This window comes from Ambystoma mexicanum, chromosome 3p (genome assembly GCF_040938575.1).
Source record: "Ambystoma mexicanum isolate Mex_15411 chromosome 3p, UKY_AmexF1_1, whole genome shotgun sequence".
Taxonomy (NCBI): Eukaryota; Metazoa; Chordata; class Amphibia; order Caudata; family Ambystomatidae; genus Ambystoma; species Ambystoma mexicanum.
In genome coordinates, this window is record NC_090925.1 from 347,024,165 (window position 1) to 347,046,264 (window position 22,100).

The following is a 22,100-nucleotide window of genomic DNA, read 5'->3' on the forward strand; positions in this document are numbered from 1 at the left end:
CAGTCCTAACATACAAACGGGCTGAGACCATGGTAAACTTAACCTGGAAAGTTTGGGAGACTTGTGAAGGTTACTTTTGGAGGAAGATCCTGAGATTACCCAACTCCCTACCTGGGGCACTAATCCGATATGAGTTGAGATTACACTCCCTAGAGTCAACAGTCCTGTGAAAGTCCATTTACAGGAAATGTGTGTTAGATACTCCTCCTGGTCCTTTTGTGATACTTATGGGAAGGGGTTTACCAAAGGAAAGGTGCCTTCAGAGATGGAGAGACAGATGCAAAGTAGTCTTAGTGTAAGCATTGATCTTGAAACCCTGAAAGGAATTCTTGATCATGTGAAGAAAAAGCTTCAGGAATAGGATTGTTAGGAACTATTGATTTCAAGAGCCAAAGTAAACTATAGTACAGCTTCACTTGGGAGAACGCTAAGATCAATGAATAACCACTCTACATGTTAAAATTTCCATCAGCACATCAGAGACCTACTATTACGAATTAGGTTAAATACTGTGGCAACAGGAGACATTTTGCTGAAAAGGAAGAAATGAACAAGAAATTAAACTAGTTGTAGATACTGCAAGGACAGAAAATCATTTCAAACCAAAAGACACTGGATGCTGAGATGTCCTGCCTTAAATATGATGAGGGAAAAGGAAATTAATCTCCAGACTCAGGATTACGATTCTGAGGAGGAGGAGGAGGAGGAGGAGGAAGTGTGGGAGAACATTCTAACTAGCAAATAGATTAGTTCGGACAATTGATGCACTAAAACTTGTAGAGAAACTTCTGAGCAAGACCTCCATCCAGGAACTCAATTGACTTTAAATGGAATTATCTGACAAGAGGTCGATACAGAGGAATACTAATGGATATAGAAAGACTGATAATGATGTAAATAGGATATGTGATCATGTTAAAAGTTGAAAATCATTTAACCAATAAAACATTTAAAAAAAAAAAATAATATATATATATATATATATATATATATATATATATATATATATATATATATATATATATATATATATATACTCTTGATGTATTCCAAGTTTTTGAGACCTCCGGCCAACTCCTTATTTGTGGATTTCCAATGTATGGCAAAATATGGTACAGTTCCCTCCGTGAATGAATTCAGGACTTGCATGAGGGAATTACTGGAAGAAATTTGCTCTTCAGGCATGGAACTTAATTTGAATCCAGATAAAGTAAAATTCTAACTATTCCAGGATGACGGAAGGTTTGTCCAAATTTTCACTTTTCAGAGAATATGCTAAGTTCCCCAGAAAAAGGGGAGACTTATCCATATATCTGAAGTGTTTTCCTTGTCAAAGGTCCTGACAGGTTCTTTTGCGTTTTAAACCTAAATCCTTTCCACTCTAGAGAGCGAACTAGGAACTGGTCTATGCCCACTCATGGTATGGGGACCCCCTTAAATTGTCGCTTTTGTAAATATCAGTGTCACACTAGATATGAAATTGTGAAGCACGTAGTATAATCGGACTGACTGCTTTTGTCAAGGAACAGGAGAGTTTTTCATCCGAGTAGTCCAAAGAGCTGTTTTGGTGTAGACTGATGTGGGAAACAAATATCTTTGATTATTGCACTTGTAAGCTTTCTGAATGGAATAGATTTTAATTGCTAGTTGTTAACCATCTGTTCTTTTATGGACTATGATAATGAAGTTTGTTTGTCATTTGTTTAATTCTTACCCTTGTGTACAAAATTATATGTCTGATTTTATGGCTGTCGCTTGTATATTTTCTGTTTTGTGGAAGGTTTTCTGTAAACCAAAACACAAACATTTTAAAAAAGGCTGTTAGTCTTAACTCTTTGTCAAACCATATTAGTGGGTGGGAAAAAAGTGGAATAAAACAGGATTTGAACAGCCTAGCACTCGCAGGGCAAGCCCCTTGAGCTGTATGGGCCAGTTAAGAAAATGGTGACATCTGGGGCATCTAACATTATGCGCAAGTCATTGCGCACAGGCTACTGTTTTGTTAATGACCATGAAAACTGCTAAAGCACACACATTTGCACTTTCAAAGATGCACTTCCATTGTTTTTAATACCAAACTGAAAGGGATCACACATGCTATTTATTTTGGTGCCTCAGCTAGGATAGATTATCCAGCCTCAGAAGGTGTTTGCTTCAGTTCACTAAGTAGGCATAATAATAATTTAACATTTATATAGCGCTACGAACCCTCGGGCATCTAAGCGCTGCTTATTACCCACGGTGTGTGGTGCTAATTTATCGGCCTCGGAAGGATGAAAGGCTGAGTTTGGCCCTGCCGGGATTCGAACCTGCGTCAGCAGGCTCTGCACAGATGTCAAAGTGAGCACTCTACTCGCTGTTTTATAGGACCGGCTGCGTAATGTAATTTGCAATGGGTGCTTTTGAAATCACCAAAGTGAAAGCACTGTAAACTTGGTGTTAATTGCACATTTCAGCATGTTTGGATAGGGTGTTTTTTTTTTTTTTTTGGTCTTTAGTATTAGTGTGTTGGGTAAGATTTTCATAGCAATGATAAATGTTCCTGACGTATGTCAACCCCAGAACTTTTTTGCTTTTACTGGTGGATTATTTTTCTTCCGACCTCTGAGTGGGAACCTTTTTCCACACTCACAGAATCTATTACTTGTTTTATAGGTATAATTTTTAAGACCCTCCATCGTGTCTTTTAAAAGTTATCCTCTTTGGCAAGAAGTGCCTATAGTTGCTGGGTTGGCTTAGGGGGCTCCTTTTTTAACTTTCTCTCTGGCTAACCTTGTGAGAACTACAGTTCCCAAGGGTAGAAAAGATCTTTGAATCCCTTTTTTACGTTGTTTTGGTGAGACCAGCACACCTCACCTTATTTGGAGTGCTGGGGAGATGGAGTATCCCCTTTCTCATTTTGAATGGGACATTTATGTTACACGGACTAACTTACTTTTTAAATGGCTGTGGCAGTGAACCTTTTATTAATTCGGTGCACCTTTGCTGCAGGCTGTTTGCACAGCCCCGGTAAAGGCACCCATTTACCATAATGACCCATGTTGTCTTTTTTCACTATTTTAGCGTTTCTTGTACTTTCTTGTTCCATCCCCTGACCTCCAGGGTGGGAAATTCCTTTGTGTGATATATTTTTTTTTTTTATCCTTGGTGGGAATCCTGTGGACTCCCCGCCCAGGCTCTAGAGTAAAGTGAGGCAGGAGTCCAAAACTCGGCAGCCTGAGTGTGAGAATCCACTTCAAACTGGGAGGCTGCCTCTCCTGAAAGGATTGCCAACCTTCCAAGTTTGAATGTTGCAAGGCTGTTTGTCTGGGTTCCTGCATAAAAGTCTGATCCTGGAAGCTGAAGAGGTAGGAACCAAAACCAAAGAGGAAGATAAACAATTTGCGGGTGAGACTATTTCCAGCAACCTTGGAGCCTGCTTTGTAACCGGAGCCTGCTGTTACCCTTGCTTCGAGTCAACCCGGGGACTCCGAAAACAATGACCCAGACCCAGAGCCTGGTGACCCACTAGACTCGAGACCTGATTTTTAACCATTCCATGTCGTGCTGCGACCTTGCGGGCTGCAATACCCTGGGACCTCGAGCCATTGTACGGTGCACAGGATTCCGAATCTTGCTGAAATTTTGTGGGCATCCTGCTGGACCTCCAGAGACGTGAATAGAGTCCGAAAAGTCCCCTTACCAGAGTGCTCGACCTTGCAAACGACGAGAATCCGACCAGCGATATTCTGTCTTCTGTGCTTCTGAAAAAAGGCGCCAAATCCAGTCTCGCATCCAGCCGCGAGGAAAACCTTGCTTAGAGCCTTCCCTGTGATCCTTGCTGCTGAAGTCCTTCCAGTGCCTTCTGTCTACTTCATGAAGGAATGAAACAACTGTTTTTGGCTGCAGATCCTGAGGTCGTCCTGCTGCAAAATCTTCTTACCCAAGGGCCTAGTAGAACCATTCAACTGAGGCAGTACAGAATCCACTCTTAGTATAAGGCTGTACCACCTGAGTCCAGAGTAGCCTAGACATAGCAGCCAGGCTTCTCTTGGGAGGGAGAGAGGGCTGTAGAATCAGTACAAAGAAATTGTATTGTACATATGGTCAATAGAAACACTGACACACTATGTATTGTAAAAATAAAGGGTTTTTTTCTATACAAGCAGACAAAGAGATTCGTAAGTACTATCACATTATTCAACACAATTATAAAAACGCACTATCCTTTAAATACACACATCAAATCACAGACCTCATTTAGAACAGCTAACAGTATTTCTAGGTAAGTCAGACCTTTGTATACACATTCAGTATAGGGCACACCTATTCTTGGGGTAAAACAATAAGTTACTTTCAGATTACTTTACAGTAATACTAGGGTATAGTAGACCCCGCCAGTTATGCAGTGACATTCAACAAGGAAATCACATAGTCAACCAACTTGCAAATATATTTTTCAGAATAATGGAATACAGATTCAAGGAACAGTATATACATCTACTACTTTTGTGATAACGCACAGTAATACTAGGTGAGTAAGACCTTTCTGGTGCAATATACAATTACAGCGGCTTTTCGGCTCAGTAGAACACGTGCTAAGATAAGCAAGAACTCTTTACACTCATTTTGTATGCACCAGGCAGACCAAGGTCGGCTACACCTAAAGTAACACTTTTGAGGAATGACACACAGCTGTTCTCGGCAGGTACAAACTAATGTTGTAATATACTATTACAGTTGCTTTTCAGATCAGTGCAACACAGATGGAGGTAAGCAGTAACTCTAGCTTGTTTAAGGATGGCACACAGCTAACACAAGGTAAGTAAAACCTATATACTTTGGCAACTTAAGAGGGAAGTATAACCTAAGGCAGGCTTATTCTGGACAGGCTAACGGCAAGACGGGGGGAAGCAAGACCCAATTGGGGACACTCATCCTAACAGGAATACTAAAGGGAAACCAACCGCATTACTTTTGGGGAAGAGGCACAACCAATTCACAACCGAGTAACTTAACGTATATACTTTTCAGAATAGTGTAACACACGTTCAAGGTAAGTAATAACTTTTGTAACTGTGCACTGTGAGTGAGTGTTACCAACCAACTTCTTTTACAAGTAAGTCACTTTTGCACACTTATTATTTTTAAGGCAGAACCCTTTTCTTATCCAGTCCTTCCTTTATTCCATTGCATGAGTTCACTCAAAGGCAGTAGAGGGACCCTAGTGGTCTAGGTACCAGCTGTAGGCAGGGTGAGATAGGGTTCAGTTGCAGGCAAAGTGTTCCATAGGAAGACAGTTTAAACAAGTATTTCACTTTTAAGTTAGTTGAGGGTCCATGGACTTCAGAGAAGACACCTTAGGAGGATTCTGCAGTGGGCCTGGGCCCGATTACAGAAAAAACCAAAGCTATACAGAAATCACAATAGCTTAAGGTAGGTAAAATACCCAGCCAACACAGTACCTCGGCACAGAGGATTTGCAGCAGGAAGACTTCAGGATCTGCAGCCAAAAACCCAGTTGATGATGCCTTTGTCACAAAGACAGGACTTTGGAAGGCCTTTTCCAGCAGGGATCACAGGAGAAGGCTCCAGGCAAGAGTTTCCTCGCGGCTGGATAAGGCTTTGTGGATTTGACACCTTTTCAGGCGCTCAGAAGAAGACAGAATATCGCCAGTCGGATTCTCGTCATTTGCAAGGTCCAGCACTTTGGTGAGGGGACTTTTTGGACCTGAATTGTACCTCTGGAGATCCAGCAGGATGCCCATGAAGTTTCAGTGACATTCTGAATTCGGAAGACTGTGCTCAGCCAGATACCTTGAGTCCCAGGGTTATTGGGATATTGCAGCCCCGCAAGGTCGCAGCATGGCATGCGATAGCTCAAAGTACAGGTCTTCGTGAGTCTAGTGGGTCCCACCAGGCTCTGGGTTGGGGCTGTTGTTTTTGGAGTCCCCAGGTCGATTGGAAGGAAGGGCTACCGCAAGCTCTGGTTACACAGCAGGCTCTCCGGTTGCTGGAAATCATCTCACCCGCGGTTTCTTAATCTTACTCTTCGGTTTTGGTTCCTGTGGTAAACTACCTCTTCAGCTTCCAGAATCTGACTTTAATGCAGCAACCCAGCCAATCAAACAGCCTTGCAAAATTCAAACGGGGGGGGGGGGTAGGCAGTCATTTCAGGACAGCCAGTCTTCCCGTTTGAACTGGATTATCGCAGTCAGGCTAGAAGACAAAGGGCTGCAGAATGTTTGACTTCTCCCTTGCTTCCTGCCTTCAGACACTCTGGAACCTGAGCGCGGAATCCCCAGGATTCCTGCCGAAGATGAAAATCACACAAAGAAATTTCTGCCCTGGATGTCGAGAGAAAGAACAAGGAACAAGAATGCTAAAATGGCGAAAAAAAGAAAGCGAGTCTCATTTTGGCAAAATGAGCACCCAGGGGTGCCTTTACGGGGCTATGGAAAGAGCCTGCTGTCAAGGTGCACCTAATTATTAAAAAGGTTCACTGCCACCAGCCATTGAAGGTAAGTTTGTCCTTGTAACATAAACATTACATTTAAAATGAGAAAGGGGATACTCTGTGTTATGTTGATGTCTTTTCTATTATGTTTGTTATCTGATTCCCATTCCTTGTTCTACTGATGGGATGGAATTCTAGCTATTGATGACATCAGAGCAATCCTGAGCTTTGTGTTAGAATGTTATTCTTTGAGGAGTCAGTCTACTTGTGCAGATGGTTGGGGGTCTCTACTACCCAGTTTATCCCTACAAGCAATAAACCATTTGTTCAACTTGTTGTACCAGTCTATTGCTTTACATTGGCGACGAAGGTGGGATGTGCTGCAAGAGGAAAGCAGCAGCTGGAGTGGGAGTAGTTATCCGGAGCTGAGGAGCTGGAGCCGGACTGAGACCTCCAACCGCCAGGCCTACGGGTGAGGAGCTGCCCCCCCCCCTCCCCCCCCCCCCCGACCTGGCCTGCGACTTTGGACTGAAGGGAAAGTGCGCTGAACCTTCTCTGAGCTTACCTTCTGGAGACCTGCAAGCAATATTGCGCATGTTTGGTTTTGATATCACATGGTGGAATTGTTAAGAGGAGAGCAGTGTTTTTACAGGAGGTGAGCGCTTATATTTTGAAACATTGGCTGCAGGTGGCAAGTGAGTGACATTCTGTTTTTCGCTTTTGGTGGATTGGTAGCTGATTTCGGAGAGCACTACAGACTTGGATTGGCACCATGGCTTTATCCGGAATCCCGGGTCCCCAGATGTTTTTACCGACCCCCGGGCCCCCCGAGAATTAAATGGGGGCCCTGGAAAAAAGGTTTTCTCCATTATGTGAAAGCCACATGTGGCAATGGCATGTCAGTAGAAAGAAAGTTGGCTATGCTTATGCATTTTCTGGGGTATGAGGGGCAGCACATTTTTGAAACTTTACCTGAATTGAGCGAACTGGATGTTGAGGAAGGTATGAATGACTTTGATGCAGCATTGGCAAAACTGGATAAACATTTTGAACTAAAGATAAGTACTGGGTTGGAACGCTATCACTTTGGTATGAGATCTCAGCATGAGGGTGAAACTGTAGAGGAATACATCACTGCGCTTAGGCATTTATCGCTGAACTGCAAATTTGGTGTAAGTCTGGATGTACATATTAGAGATCAGTTCATGTTACATTGTGCCAATGACAGGATCAGAGAGTAAGTGTGGCTAAAAGATTACCCTTGCTTAGATGAAGTAATTGGATTGCAAAAAGAATTGAGCATACTTTGAAATGTGTGGCAAAACTTGCTGTGAAATAATCCAAAGCTGTCCAACAGGTTGAGGTCTTGAAAGTAGGTGACAAGAGGAAAGAAACCGCAAAAGACCAAAAGAAAAAGGGCAAAACGCCTTAATCGACTGAACTGTATCAAAGCAAGGGTGGTAATGGTAACCAAATAGCAAATAAATCTGTGCAAAAAGAAAATGTACAAGTGGGGAAAAAGGAGACGGGAGCGCCTGTGTTTTAGGTGTGGGAGTGCCTGCCACCTATCTAATTCTCCGATCTGCCTTGGAAGAAGAGCTATATGTAACATCTGTAAAAGATGGGGACATTTTGCAAATTGTTGTGCCAATTACAGTGTCGGTGCTGGGAGGAGCGTTATGTTGGTTGAGGAGCCAGATGGGCCATCCTCAGATGAATATGAAGGTTCAGAAAATGAAATTGTTACTGTGAATATGGTTCAATGTTCCGGAATGGATGAATGCGAGCATCCTTCAGCTTGGGTGGAAGTGAATGGTTGCCAAGTTAAAATGCTAGCGGACTCATGTTCCAAAATCACTTTGATGTAAAAGGCGGTGTATGAAAATGTGCTGGGAGGTAGGATGGAAGACACCTGGGGGCTATAGTGGCAGTAGGATTGATGTGGTATGATGTTGTCCTGCAACTTTTAAATTTAAAGACAGGGTTACACGTGGAAAAATATATATTACCAAGAAGGGTGAGACTCTGTTGAGATGGAGAGAACAAAGGGGACTATGTATTAAATTAGATTCCCAATAGTAAAGAACAAGTGTTAAATGTAGAAAAACTGTCCATGGACTGTAGTTTGGATGATAGTTCTAAAAGTTTCATTGCCAAGTATCCAGATGTGTTTAATAATAGCGTTGGGTGTTTGAAAGGGATGATTCACAAAATTGTGCTGAAGGAGGGTTCCAGGCCCGTGGCGGCAAAACTTAGACCGTTACCGATGTCATTGCGTGATGCTGTGAGAGTGAAGTTGGAGAAACTGGAGAAAGCTGGCATTATTGAACCAGCGAAGGCGGTTGAATGGATTTCCCCCGTGGTTGTTGTGAAAAAGTCCGGTGGGGATTTGAGAGTATGCATAGATCTAAGAGAATTGAATCGATGTGTGGTTGCTGACCGCCATCCCCTTCCAAATATGGGAGAACTTCTGTCTAGGATAGGAAATGCCAAATACTTTGCCAAATTGGATATGGCGAGCGCCTATCATCAGATTAACCTTGATGCCGAGTCACGAAAACGGACGGCTTTTATCACATACGAAGGCATTTACCAGTTACGGTGCATGCCTTTCGGATTAATATCGGCTTCATCAGTTTTCCAAAAAGTCATGGATGGATTATTCAAAGGTATTAACAATGTTTGGTGCTTCGAGGATGATGTGTTGGTTTGTGGCAGTACTGAAGAAGATTCAAAAAGGAAACTCAATAAGGTTTCAGAAATTTTCAGAACACGAGGTATTACCTTACAAAGTGAGAAATGTCTTTTCTACTCAAGTAGTAGAGTATTTAGGACATGAAATATCGGAGGAAGGTTTAAGGCCCAAAAAAGTGTTGGTAGATGGAATTAAAAGAATGGAGTCCCCAAAAAATAAGGCAGAGTTACGTTCATTTTTGGGGACAATAGAGTTTTACCATCGTTTCATTGAAAAATATGCGGATAAGGTTACCTTGCTGAGAGCATTGTTGAGAAAAGGAGTGGAATTTGTTTGGAATGCAGAGTGTGAAAAGGAATTTGTTGAGATTAAGTCTGAGATTGATATGGCAAAACCCTTAGCCACGTATGATACTAAAAAAAGGACAATCTTGTCTGTTGATGCGAGTGAAACTGGTATTGGAATGGTTATGTCGCAAGTGGGAATGGATGGTGCAGAATCCGTGGTGTTACATGCCTCGCGCATGTTGAGGGGTCCTGAATTGAACTACTCGGTTTTGGAAAAAGAGGCTTTGGCATGCCATTGGGGTATAGAAAAACTGAAAAACTTTGTGTGGGGTCAGGAATTTGTGTTAAGAACAGACCACAAATCACTGAAGGCTATATTTGAAAGCAAAGGGTTGGACAAAGTTTCAAGGAGAGTTGCCTGTTGGGTGACAAGATTGCAATGTCACAAGTTTAACATTGAAGTGGTAGCCGGTAAGGACAATGTGCAGGTCGATCATGCATCTAGAGTAAGGATTAGTGATGAGGAAGATGAGAAGGAGTCTAAAGTTGAAAGTATGGTATTTGCTACGGTGGAAGGTGTACTTCACAAAGAAGAATGGGTTGAAGCATTGTTGTCTGATGAAATGTGGAGGCGGATAACCAATTTTATCAAGGATGGTTGGCCAGAGAAAAGATTGTCATCTGGAGAAGAGCGGGCTTTGTGGGAGGTGAGAGAGGAATTATCTGTGAAGAATGGTCTAATATATCGATGGGATAAGCTTGTTGTTCCAGCATGTTTTAGAAAAAAACTAATTGCTATTGCGCATCAAGGCCATATTGGTACGTATAAAACCAAGGCAGTAATTAAGGCCGATTATTGGTGGCCGGGTATGGACCGCGAGATTGAGAAAACAGTGGGAAGATGTGTAGACTGCATAAAGTCAGGGAAGAGCATATCTGCTGTAGTGCAACCTGTGAAAGGAGTTGAAGATCCGAAGGGTGTGTGGCAAGACCTTGCCATGGATATCTTAGGCCCAGTGGATATGGACAGAGGTCGTGGTAGGTTTGTGTTGGCCATAGTAGATATGTTTTCAAGGTGGACGGAGTTCAAAATATTGAGAGAAGTCACGGGTCAATCTATTGTAGCATTTCTGGAAGAGATATTTGAGAGAGAGGGCTTGCCAAGGAGTGTGTTGACGGACAACGGTCCACAGTTTACTGGAGGTTTCTTTCAAGAGTACATGTACAGATGTAGAATCAAGCATAAAAAGACTGCATTGTATTACCCTCAAGCCAATGGTATGATCGAGAGGGTCAACCGCTGTATAATGGAAGGTATTAGGAATGCCAATGCGTGTGGGTTGGACAGGAAAGTTGCGGTAAAGGAACGAATGGATGCGTTGCGGATGGCTCCTAATGCCGAAACAAGAGTGTCCATTTGAATTAATGAGAGGACGGAGGAGTAACACGATGTTATCCCCAGCTTGGTTAGGCCAGGTCAGAGAAACGGATGAGGTGGTGGATGAAGTGAAAAGGAATATGGATGAACGAAAGAGGAAGTGTGCTGAGAAAGTTAATGAGAAATTTCCAAGAAAGAAGACTATAGTTGAAGTGGGCGATCTAGCTAGAATAAGGAAAGCTGTTATAAAGAAAAAGGGTGATCTGTTGTATTCAGATCCGGTTAAGGTTGTACAAGTTTTTGACCGTTCTGTGAAATTGGAGAGTGGACAGGTCTGGAGCCTGTCAAGGGTTGCGAAGGTGAGGAGGTAAAATTGCTGAGCAAACAGACGCCTTTTTTTCTATATAATGTCATCGTTCGAATTACATGTATTATAAATTGTTTTGTGTAAATACAAATTTGGTGTTCAGATAAGGGAGGGGGTGTGTTATGTTGATGTCTTTTCTATTATATGTTTGTGTTATCTGATTCCCATTCCTTGTTCTACTGATGGAATCCTAGCTATTGATGACATCAGAGCAATCCTGAGCTTTGTGTTAGAATGTTATTCTTTGAGGAGTCAGTCTACTTGTGCAGATGGTTGGGGGTCTCTACTACCCAGCTTATCCCTACAAGCAATAAACCATTTGTTCAACTTGTTGTGCCAGTCTATTGCTTTACACTCTGCATCTCCCAAGCACTCCACATAAAGTGGGGGGTCAGGGGGTGCTGGTCTCTCCTAATAAAATGTAAAAGGGAGCCAAAGATCCTTTCTACCCTTGGGAACAGTAGTCTTCACAAGGTTAGCCAGAGACCGTTAAAAGGGGAGCCCCAAGGGCAACCCAGCAACAATAGGCAGTTATTGCCAAAATGTTGTCAAAAAGGACATAACTTTTCTAAAAGACACTATGGAGAGTCTAAAATGACACCGGTAAAGAGTAAAAGATTGTGAGTGTGGAAAAAGGTTCCCACTCCCTTGAGGTATAGGGAAAAAATAATCTACCAGTCCAGCAAAATGTTCTGGGGTTGACACAGGTCAGGAAGATTTATCATTGATATGACAATCTTACCTAACCACAGCACCAGGAAAAGTATTTTTACTCACTGGGTTGTTTCGCCGTCCTAAAGAGACTTGTCAGGAACCATCGCCGCAAGGTCTTGCTCTGTACCTTGGGTTGGTGAGATAGTCTGATATTTGCCCACAGGGATTCCCATGGTTCAGACTTCTTGCTGGTGAGTTGTAACCACATTTTTCATTGTCTTGGATTGCTGTTCATCCTGCTGTGCTGCATCTTCTCTCAGGACTTCTGGTTCTCAAATCTGATTCTGGAGCTCTTCCTAAATATCTCCTCTGTTGTATCCTGGTTTGTTTGCCACCACATTCGCACCTGTGAGGTAGGGCTGGTACTTTTCCCTATATGTGCCTATCGCCTATTGACTTTGTCCCATTGATTTCTATGGGGAAACGCTTATTTACGAAAAAAGACTCTTATAAAATGACTTTGGGCCTCACCTGTACATTGTTCTTGACTTCAGTTTGTGTCCAGTGAATTTAAGGTCAAAGATTTAAAGTACATATCAAATCGCAGGTGCAGGCTAACCTTCTACTAAAGTCCTGTGTTCCACTACTGTTAATGTGAATGCTAGGATGCAATATAACTTACTTTCAACATGGTTTCACCATGAAGTGTTAATCTCTAAATACATCTGTCTTTTGGTGCCCTCTGGCCATGTTTTAGAAATGTGCCCACCCCCTCACTAGGCCCTAAATTGACAGTGGGGGGCGCACATTTGTATTTTCCAAATATTATGTCCTAGAAGTATAAAAATACATTGACTTGGCAATTGGGAGCCTTTTCCAACCTCTTCCATCTACATGTAATGTGCCCCTCTGTACTACAATTTAGTAAAGGAGTGGGCTGTGTCTTTATTACCGTTTTACTATTTGTATAAATGCACTAGACCTTATTGGTGTGTGTTATATATACTTAAATTAGCTCTGCAACTAGTGTGTGTATGGTGTTTTTTGTATCGATTAGTGTGCGGGTTAACTGTACCTCTGTGTCTGCATACCTCCCCTCACTTCAGTTAAGCCTGAATGATCTGTGTTAGTCCCTAACACCTTTTGCTGGACCACTGGGTTTTTGACTAGTTCTTGTGAGTGAGTGGGAACCTTTATCCACACTCACTCATTCTTTTTACTCTGATCCTGGGAACCCTTTTTACCTCTTTTTGGGATTTGTTTTTTTTTATTCGATTTTATTGAGTTTTGTTCAGTGCCAGTCACAACATCACATATTCAATAATACAGAACAAAGTCAGAGCTTTTCAAGTGTTTTCTGATTATACATTGGTTAAGTAGATCCGGCTCCGAACTGTGAGACTTCAGCATGACTTTCCCTTCTCCCTCTCTCCACCCCCCCCTACCCAATGGGCCAAGCAGGCATCTTTATTGACATATCTGTGTGTGTCTGAGTGGTCATGTCGTGTGCGCAAGGGGACTCCATCGTTGGGAGGTGGTTTTTTTGTATCCGCAGTCCGTGTTTCTTTGATCACATATGGTTCATTACAGCCCAACGTCTTAGTCAGTTTCGGTCTGTTCAGTGAGGGGGAAACCTCCATCTTCCCCTCCTCTAATCCTCACTGTGGTGCACTTGACAAGTGTTTACTTGAGGTCCATCCATAGGGCCTCGCATTGTGAGGCTCTTCCATGAAGGGATGCTGTAATCTTTTCCATTATACATATATTGGAGGCCACATTAATCCATTCACTTTCACTCGGGCTAATTCTAGGCTTCCACTTTATCACGAGTTTTGCACGGGAAGCTAGCAATAGCTGTGGGGCCAAACCTTTAATCCTTCTCCATTTGTCTTTGCTTTTTTCAAGGCCAAACAATACAAGATGGGGATCTGCAGATCTGTGGATGCCATCCATAGCTCTAATCCAACCCAGGACCTTATCCCAATATACCTTTATTCGGGGGCAGCCCCACCACATAGGCCAATAGTCGGCAACCCCACTACATTGACGTCAACATTGAGGGCTGGCCGTTTGGAACATCCTAGAGACCCTGAGAGGGTCATATTGCCATCTATGTAATTGTTTGATAGCGTGTAATTTGTATTGACTCGATATGGACGTTTGTGAGGCTGCTCTGCGCAACCTATGTCCCTCTCCCTTCTGCCTCTCAATGGTGCTGTAGTCCCGTCTCCTGCCTCTACCAATTCATTATACATGGCCAATATCAAGCCCTTCTTCTGGTCTGGTTTCCAATAATGCTTCAAAGGGGGTAAGGTCCCTCCTCAGCTTGTCCATCCATTCTGCTTTCGTCAGAATGCCTTTGATCTGTAGATATTGAAAGATGGACAATGTGCCTATGCCCAGGGCTTCTGTCAGTTCTGGGAGTGTTATAAAATAATCCTTTTTCAGCAATTGTCCCACCCTCTCTAGCCCTCCCTCGTACCAGGTTTGAAACCTCTTCACATTTGGAATGTGTTCATTAATTCCAGGGGACCACAAGTGGCTCAATGGGGATGGCCATGTGGAGATTTTTTGCATCCTCGTACCCTTTCTCCAGATCCCCCATATAGTGCTCAGTATCGGGTGATGTTTGATCCTGTTTTTTCCTGGGGGCTCATTGCCACTCAAACCGTGGCCGGTGATAGTGGTTGTCCATGGAGATCCATTGGGGTTCATTGTGGTTGCATAAATGGGGGATTAGGACTCGTAACTGGGCAGCCTCATAATATTTTCTTAGGTCTGGGAGACCTACCCCGCCTTTGTCCTTGGGAAGTGTTAGGGTGTCATATGAGATTCTAGTCTTCTTCCCCTGCCAGAGGAAACCCACAATGGCTCTCTTGGTCTCCACAAAGAAGTTCCCTGGCATCTCAATGGGGAGCATTTGGAAGGGGTACAAGAACCGGGGAGACGCACCATTTTGACTGCGTTGAGTCGCCCTAACCATGAGATCGTCAGTTTGCTCCATTTACTAAGGTCTGCATGGAATCTTTGGAGAAGGGGAGGGAAATTGGCTTCATACAGACCCTTTAGATCTCTAGTGATGTGTATGCCTTGGTATTTTAGTTTAAAATGTTCGATCTGGAGACCTAATACAGAGGATTTGTGTCCGTTCAACCTTGTAGGGGGCAGAGAATCAACTTGGCTTTGTTCACTTTAAACCCAGAAAATTGACCATAGTCTTCTAGTAGATGAAGAGCCTGGGGGATGGATGTCATGGGGCTGGTCATATGTAAAAGTATGTCATCGGCGTTGAGGGCCGCCTTGTATTCAACTCCACCCAATTGCATTCCCTCTACCCGGGGGTCACTCCTTATCATTTGTGCCAAGGGTTCTAGGGAGAGGGCGAAGAGGATTGCTGAGAGGGGGCATCCCTGCCGAGTGCCTCATTCTAGTTCGAACCATCTGGAGTATTCTTCATTCACAAATATAGAAGCTTTAGGAGATGTGTACACTGCCTGTATTCCTTTTCTGAACCTTGGGCCTATCCCAACCTTAAGTAGGATTGCTTTGAGAAATACCCATTCTACCCTGTCAAAGGCCTTCTCTGCATCTATTGAGAGGAGGACAGGGTTGTTGGGCATATTTTGGGACGCATGAATAAGATGGAGTGTTTTGCGCATTGTATCAGTCCCCTGTCTCCCCAGTATGAAGCCCACCTGATCGGGATGGATGAGTTGAGGCATTAGTTTCTCTAGCCTAGCAGCCAGAACCCTTGTATAGATTTTAGCGTCCAGGTTCAGCAAGGAGATGGGCGATATGTTGTTCATTTTTTGGGGTCTTTTCCCTCTTTAGGGATTACCGTGATCAGTGCGTGGGTGAAGGAGTCTGGGGCTTTTCCTGACTCCAAGATCTCGTTGAAGAGTTCTACAATGAATGGTGTGAGTTGTGCACTGAAGGTCTTATAGAATCCAGCCATGTAACTGTCTTCCCCTGGAGATTTGCCTAAGGTTAGCCTTTTTGTTGCATTTTGGACTTCTTGTTCTGTTATAGGGGATTCTAAGAGCTCTGGGTCGGGACCTGATATCTTAGGCATAATGATAGAGGTCAGATAGGTTTCGGTATCTGATTGGTCCGAGTTTGTTTCGGAGGTGTATAGGGTCTCGTAGAAAGTGGCAAAAGATTCCGTGATGGAGGGAATGACGTCGTCTGGAGCGCAGGGTTGTCTCGAGTTATTTCTAGCACTTTTCACTCTGTTCTTTGTTCTATAAGTCTGGTGGCTAGTAGTGCATCAGCTTTGTCTCCTTTCTCATAGAATTTCTGTTTTACGAGTCGGAGCTTACACACTATCTGCTTGTGTTCTAATAGTCTCCGTTCCTCCCTTTTCTTTTTTGCCTCATTAATTTTGTTGGGGTCATTTTCATCTTCCCCCCTCTTCCCGAGGTCCGATTAGATCAGAGATGCACGCCTTGATTTCTTTTTCCCTGGAAGAGCTGCGACCACCATGCCCTGACATTTGCCAATACCCGGGGTCCTGAGCTGCATTACTGTGCATCGTCGACCGGAGTGCAAATTCACCTGGAACTTTGCGAGCATCCTTCTAAGCCTGCAGAGTGACTGGAGCCAACTCCCCAAAGTCCTGTCGCCCCACCAGAGACCAGGACTGAGAAAAGGAGAAGTCTACCAGCGCGACATTCATACTTCAAGCACAAAAAAAGGCACCAACAAGCCAGAACTGCGAAGATCCTTTGCTGGGTGTCTGCTTGAGAGCTGTCGCCAAATCCACTGAGGTCCCTCTCTTCTGTCGCCAAGACCAAGAAACCTGTGACTGGATTTGCTGTCGCCTGTTAGGCAAAGTTTGTATGCACTACCCTTTGGGACCACTACACAAAACTAGGACTACAGGTGTAAGTAAAACCAACCTTTGGTATAAGTCTGTACTACGCAGGTTTGGTAGTGGGGCTGAGCAGCCAGGTTTATCTCAAGACGGGAATGTGAGTGAGCAGTAATGATGCTACACAGTCTACAATCACAAGTGTTCAAGTAAACTCTTACACTCAAGGTTTCTTTGATACTTATTTATTTGTAAGTTAGAAAACATTCATAAGAAGGAGGCAATTATAAATCACCCACAAATACACTTCAACACTATTTCAGAAATACCTTTCAAGAGGAGTAAAGGCAACGGTTATTAGAACATGAAAGATTACAGTTATTCTTAGACAGTGCAAATAGTTCACCAGAAGTCAATTCAATAGGCTAGGCCAAAGTCAATGGGCTAAAGTCTTGGATAGGATAAAGCAGTTCTGGTAGATAAACGGCAAAGTCTCTGCAAAACTTCTTAGGAATAGTTTGTAGCAAGAAGAATCATATGTTGGGTCACAAGCTATTTAGACTTGTGAGTTGGGAAAGTTTCAAGCACTTTCACTGCGAGAGTCTGATTTTACAGTACCGTTTCAAATGAAGAAAAAGATGCAGCTGATGACCTCTGTTCCTGCAGATCTCGCTGTTCCTGGGCCTCATCTGTGGGGACAAGAGGGAGGACGTCGGGGGACTCCTGCACTGTGACTGGTCAAAAAGCTGGCAACTGGCAAATCTTCAATTCCGCTAGCTGTAGTCAAGCACACAAGCAAGTGTCCCTCTCCCTGGTTACTCTGTTTTCCTGCAGCACTCTGAGGAAGTCGTCCTTGCAGGGCTTCTGTCGAGATGAACTTGGCGATTCCGACCTGCAGCAGGGCTTCACCGGGCAAACCAACAGTCCAGGAGTTGCAGCAGCCGTCCTCTTTAACTCGTCTTCGGTTCTTTCGGTCCAGTGGTCGACTCTGCTTTCCAAGCCAAGAGACTCTCCTTTTATTCAGTTCTCTCCCATTCATTGCAGCCTGGCTGTCACTCATCCAGCAGAGTGGCTGTCCTTGCCAGACAGTCAGCCAATCACCACAGAGTGCATTTGAGTCTCCTAGGAGACTAAGCACGGGGAGTTTCGGGCACCTCCCTCACTTCCTGCCCACCCCAGACACTCTGGCGCCAGAGGCGGTCTTCACTCCTGAAGCCCTCCAAAGGCGAAGGAACAGAGGGACCAAACCTAGTTTGGCATGCAGAGACAAACTCTAGAAGGACCTTTCAAAAAAGAAATGGCGAAAAAAGAATACTCTGACCTGTTAAAACAAAGGAGGCTCAGACGCCATCTTGAAAAACATGGCTCCCCCGATTTAATGCCACCGGTGTTCACGGTCGGGAGAATTCATGGTAGTTCGTTGTAAAACCACTGCCACCAGCCATTCTGAGAGGAAAGGGTAGCATTTGACTCCTACATGAGTATCTAGGCACTGGGGATACTAGGTAACTCCTCCAGAACTCTATTGTAAAATGGGGTGTACTGGGTCTAGGAATTTAAAGAGACTAGTAAAGTCAATTTCACTTTACTTACTCTGGGAAACAGAAGTTTATCCCAGAAAAGGTATTTAAACCTTGGGAAAGTCTGAAAGGGTTTCTCTGTGCCACTGCACTGAGGGTGCTGTGTGACAAATGAAAAGATGATGCCTATGGAGTTGGTTAGACTCCATAACCAAAGAAAACACATTTGAAAACACATGAGAGAGTGGGAAAAGGGTGTCACTCTCTCCAGGTAAAAATAATCAAGTCCTCAAAATCCAGCAAAGTTGCTGGGGGGGGGCTCTCTAAGGTGAAGGGAATTAGCACATTTATGAGAATTCTTCCTAACATCGCCTCATCGCTGGAACCGTCCTGCAGCAACTGCTTCTTCACTTCAAGGTACTGTCTTGCTCCTAGTAAAACTTGAATCTTGCTTTGTTGATCCTGTGTGTGTTCCTGGGGGCTCTAGATGGCTTGTATTTTGCATGCACCCCTCCAGGTCTCCCATAGATACATTCCCGTGGCTAACCCATTGTACTCTAATCCTGCCTTAGGACATTGATCCTTGGTGCAAACCTTCAAGTAAACCTCTCGACTTCCTGGACTCATGAAACACTAACTTTTACTTGCCTGCAAAACCAAGAAGAGATACTGTTGAACTCTGCCGCTCTGAACCTTTTACTTTGTTTTCCTGCCTTTCATGTCCTAACCCTTGTCTTTGGTGGCCCAGTGTCCCCTCTGAACATTGAGACCCTCAGAAGATAGGGTTGGCCTCTTTAAGACAGGCTGTAACAAAGTTACTGAAAGTTAGAGTTTGGAAAAGTTTACATATGTTTCAGATGGTTTTACTATGATTTATTACTGAAAAGGTTATTCTAGTGTGACTGCAACTGTGATTTATTCTCCTAAGAATAGGGAAAGTGGTCTTCTATTTGTGTTATTGCACTTACTTGACAGTTGTGCCTTGGTGTACATATTAAATAACTATTTTCTATATAACTTCTAAGTGTATCAGTGTTTTCTTGGACTAAGTGTAAGCTCAGAATTCTTTGTACCTCACTACAGCCCTCCTTTCTCCTTAGACTACACCTGGTTGCTCGAGATTCTACCAAACCCCTGTGTGGTTCAGGCTAAACCTAAGTAGTGTAACCCCGTTCACCCAAAATGGGCTTTTCCAGGTGCTGACTAAGCCAGTAGTTTAGCAAAAACCAAGAACAATCTGCCTTTCTACTTTCATTAAGAGAGAGTTGGCTTCCATTTCCGGTTTGATGCACTGCCCCAACTAAAGCTTAGTGGTTGTACAGCCCTCATGAGTAACAAACTTAGCGGGGCCTCCGTGCCCAAATAGCATTGTGTAATCCCAAACTGCATTGATAGGCCACTTAGGAAGACGAACAGTAAAAAGCCACCGATAGCACCCAGCTTAATGACCCTTACCACCCCCCTTCCCCTCCTAGGACAGCGACTGAACGAGCGGTCAACTCCAGCCGGAATACCACCCATAGACTGAGACAAACTAGTAGCGGACACCCCTCACCAGCCACTACACCACAAGACAACTGGTCCAAACTAGGGCCAACTAGACGTAACCAAAACAAAGACTAAACAATTCGCAATCCTACAATGCCACGCAAACGACCAATTCCAAGAAAAAGACGAAGAGACGAAAGAACAAACACGCCAGAACAGCAACCTAGAACAACCATAGACTGGACCGCCACAGGCAGGAACCCAAACCGAAGGAACTCTGAGAGAAGAGAAAAATCCCTCTACCTAATTCCATACCTCGCAGACAACTGGCCACCACGGCAATCCAACCAAACATCAGAAGCAGCAACATCAATCAACCTAGCACAAGCAAGTAGAAGAAGGATGACCAAAACAAACAACAAACAGACGACAGACCCAATAACCCCCTACATCACCAAAGCAAGAGGAACCTCCAATCAGCAACCAGAACCCCCGGTAGACGAACCCGATGAAAACACAAAAAACCCAAGACAAAACCTAGAAGAACTCTTCGAAGACGCTGACACCCCAAACCCCGGGGGTTGGGCTCAACAAGTGACCGACCATGAAGGAAACCTCAACACCGAGCGGAAGACGACCTCGACAAAACCCAAACCAAACACCTCCAAACTTCACTGCAATCTAATAAACGCAAGATCAACGGCATCGACGTCCTGTTCATCACAGAAACATGGCTGGAGACAACTACAAAATCACACTCCAAAGCTGCCTTCCGACAGACTTCAAATGCCTACAAATAAACAGGAAAAACAAAAAAGGAGGAGGCATCGCTATAGCATTCAAAGAACACCTGAACACCTGAAAACAAAAACTGACGAACCACTCGACACCCTCAACTGTGAAACCATGGTAATTCACCTAACAGCGAGCCCAAAAACCAACATCACATTCATTCTGGTATACAGACCACCAACATATGATGCAACATTCGTCGATAACTTCATAGAAGCCATCACCAACTTAGCCATCAACCACGAACACCTAATCATCCTGGGGGACTTCAACATCTGGTTTGAAGACAGCCACGCCAACTCCCAAAACTCACTAATTGAACAACTCAACACCATGAAACTAAGACAACTAGTCAAAGGAGCAACGCACTCAGCAGGTCACACCCTAGACGCAATTTTCCCCAAAGAAAAACTCATCACCACGGCACCTCCGATACAAATACTGTGGAGTGACCATCTCATCATCCCTTTCGTTATCACTCTGCCTACCCAAACCTGCATCCAACATCCGAAACTCACAACCACCACCAAAAGAAACTGGAAACGCGTCAAAGAAAGCAACCTATTCGAACAACTGGAATTAACGAAACCCTCAACTACAGAACTGGAACTAGCTGACCTAGACGGCAAAGCAGAAATACTACACAAATGGATCGCAGATATGATAAACAAGATCGCCCCTGAAAAACCGTTCACCCCATCAAAAAAAAGAGCAATGGCAAAATGGTTTACCCCACTATTAAACGACATGAAAAAGGAAAACAGAAAAATGGAATTGGAATGGAGGAAAGAATAAAACCCAGGGAAAAAAACACTGTACCAGAAACAAATATGTGCATACAAGAATGAAATTCAAAAGGCAAAGAAAAGACATTACGATGACAGAATCAACAATGCCACCGACACACAAAAAAAAATGTTTAGCATCATTAAAGAAATGAGAAACCCACCAGGCTTTGATAACACCCCAACCCCCTCAGGAAAACTATGCAACGACCTGGCAGATCACTTCAAAAAAAAAAAAAAAATCCACGACATCCGTCAAACCATACAAAAGCAACCAACCACAACATACAACCCAACGAACCCAACTCGGAACCACAACACAAACTCCGAAGCTTTCCTGAAATATCAGCAGAGGCATTTGCAATGCTGGTTAAACGAAGCAAGAAAGCGGGATCACCCATGGACCCATGCCCCCCAGACATCTACAAATCAATCCTCGCGCAAGGGTCGCCAGCAGAACACTACAGAAACCTTCTAAATCTATCACTATCAACAGGGACTGTACCGAAGATCTTCAAATCAGCATACATCAAGCCACTCTTAAAAAACACAAGTGGTGACGTAGATGACCTTTCCAACTACAGACAGATCTCTAACATCCCCTACCCAGCAAAACTTCTAGAAACCTACGTATATAAACTAACCCAAGAACACGTAGAAAAACACCACCTGCTGGACCAAGCTCAAATCGGTTTCAGACCAGCGAGAGGAAAGGAAACCGCACTTCTATCCATCTGGGACGACCTCAAAACTAACGCAGACTCAAACACTACTTCAGCCCTTATTCTGCTCGACCTCTCCGCAGCCTTTGACACAGTTAGCCACGACACCCTGACCAAAAGACTAGAAAACATAGGCATAACGGACACAGCACTACGCTGGACCAAA

General features: G+C 43.8%; 1 protein-coding gene across 2 annotated transcripts in view; it reads left to right on the top strand.

Annotated features, from left to right (window-relative positions):
- HM13 (histocompatibility minor 13) overlaps positions 1 to 22,100 on the top strand; it is a 381,463-nt gene that overhangs the window by 201,556 nt on the left and 157,807 nt on the right. The window lies entirely within an intron of this gene.